The sequence below is a fragment of the Gigantopelta aegis genome, chromosome 4 (genome assembly GCF_016097555.1).
Source record: "Gigantopelta aegis isolate Gae_Host chromosome 4, Gae_host_genome, whole genome shotgun sequence".
NCBI lineage: Eukaryota > Metazoa > Mollusca > Gastropoda > Neomphalida > Peltospiridae > Gigantopelta > Gigantopelta aegis.
The window spans coordinates 112719468-112721709 of NC_054702.1; the positions used below are offsets into that span (position 1 = coordinate 112719468).

At 34.4% G+C, this 2242-nt stretch overlaps 1 long non-coding RNA gene across 1 annotated transcript in view; it reads left to right on the forward strand.

The window, feature by feature from the left end:
* The window catches only part of LOC121371813, a 6946-nt gene extending 5235 nt beyond the window's left edge, over positions 1 to 1711 (forward strand). Inside the window, exon 2 of the long non-coding RNA XR_005957830.1 lies at positions 958 to 1711. This is a non-coding gene — a long non-coding RNA (uncharacterized LOC121371813). The remainder of the gene's footprint in view (positions 1 to 957) is intronic.
* Positions 1712 to 2242: the final 531 nt, after the last annotated feature.

The window sequence follows — 2242 nt, forward strand, 5'->3', positions numbered from 1 at the left end:
GTAATATATAAAAGTTATACTTTCAAAACGTGCAACTCTAATGTAACAATATATCTTTCACTGTTAGAGCCGTTTTTGATCACTGAAATCTCATATTACGTTTTTGGTCATCCTAGTGTTTCTAATACCGCAAAATGCATTTTTCATATTTAAAAAAACCCCGCACGTGCGTCAAGGAAGTAATGGTTACGGAGAGGAACTCTGGTCTATTTTTAAGGGTATTTCCCCGTTTTTACGTCACAGACTCATGTTTCACTGTATTGTAACTTTACCCAAATGGGTTACAGTTTTGTAGGTAAACCAAACTTAAATGTCCTTTTTCACAGGCTGAACCTAGGGGCCGCGAGTTTAATTATAACACTACTTGGGATCTCAAACTAGAATGTTCTGTCTGTTGAACCAAATGAATATCTCTACTTAAAAAGGTTCAAATGTTTATGCCAAAACCGATATATTTATATAGCAACATTATGAATATATCATGTTATTTTACACAAAAATCTGCCTTTTATCAAAACCCCTATTTTATGTCATGTAATTTTCAACAAATCGTTTTATTGGTTTGTATATTCACAGATTCTCGTCTCTGTTTTTCATGTATATATATATATATATATATATATATATATATATATATATATATATATATATATATATATATATATATATATATTTTTTTTTTTTTTTTTTTTTTTTTTTTTTTTATCCCATTCACCAATAAATTTCCACTTTGAAATCTAAATGTGAGATCTACGTCTAATGCCAAGGCATAAAGATAGACTTGATGACGTGTACGTTGAGGCTGGCGCTGGCGAACTCGAGACGCGTTCGTTCCGTTCCTCTTGAAGTTTACCCCCAACTACCCCGGGCAGATAAATTGCTTCTATAATCTTAATTTACATAACGCTTCTGTCGTTACCTATCATTCACATGTCGTCGGTTTTTTTCTCTCCTCAGTTCCGTCGTGTAGTTCACACTCACATACACGGTGTATAAGCCAAGGGTCCCGTCCACCGATAAAGACGTCACTGAGAAGGGAAGTACTTGTAGAACTGTTTATCCCATTAGTGGGCAGTAAAGCGACAAGAACTGTCTTCTAAAACCAAACAGATCATAAAACGAGAATTAAGCGCCTAGCGGGAAGGAGGAAAAAACAACTTGAAAACAAATCTTCATCATCGTCTCGCCGTAAGCAGGACCACGTGATGTCGGAGGCGTTAGTGCGGGAAACGAGCGTGTGTCCGCTACTAATTACTTATTTACTGACTCTCCACACATTAACAATAGCATAGACATATCTAACAAAGTCCGTAAGACCAGGGTCCAGTTGTTCAAAGCATAGTTAAATTAACCCTGGCTTAGTACAATATTTTAAAATTATTTTTTCACAAATGCAAAATTAATTTCAGCTTTGATTAAGAATGGACACTTTTGGTTGTTGTAAATCAAGTCTCAGCATTATGTTTTTAATTACTATTTGTATTGATTCAGTCCTTGGTTTTGGAAACTTCTGTTAACCACTGGTTAAGCTAACCAACGTTTGAACAACCCGCTGCTGATTTTCAACAAAGAATGGCTTTAAATAAAGACCGTGGTTTTGAATAAAGGCTTGTTTAGAATGAAGATAAAGTTTTGCATAAAGACATGTTCTGTTTAAAGGCTTGTTTCGAATGTAAATGAAGTTTCGAATAAAGATCTCTTCTGAATACAAGCTTGTTTTGAATGAAAATACAGTTTTGAATAAAGACCTATTTTTAATAGTCCTGTTTTGAATAAAAAATAAAGTTTTGAATAAAGACCTATTCTGAATAAAGGCTTGTTTCGAATAAAAATGAAGTTCTGAATAAAGGCTTGTTTCGAATAAAAATGAAGTTCTGAATAAAGACCTATTCTGAATAAGAGGTTGTTTCAAATGAAAATGAAGTTTTGAATAAAAACCTGTTTCGAATGGAGACTTAGCCCCGAGATGATGAAACGTTTGAGTGACTCGAGACTTTAACAGTCTAGCCCTTACAAAAATCATTGCGTTACAAATGTTGAGATTTTTTCAAAGTCTTTATTTTTAAAGTGTTCTAACACCAGAGAGACCGGGTCTGAATTACAGACGGAGTCTCCAGTAACGTGGCTTTCAGACATATCTGAAAAAACTAAACAGTTCCCATAGTTTGAGAATGTATGGTACAGAGCATATCTACATTGACGTAACCCAGTGGTAAAGCGCTCGTCTAATTTTCAGTCGGTC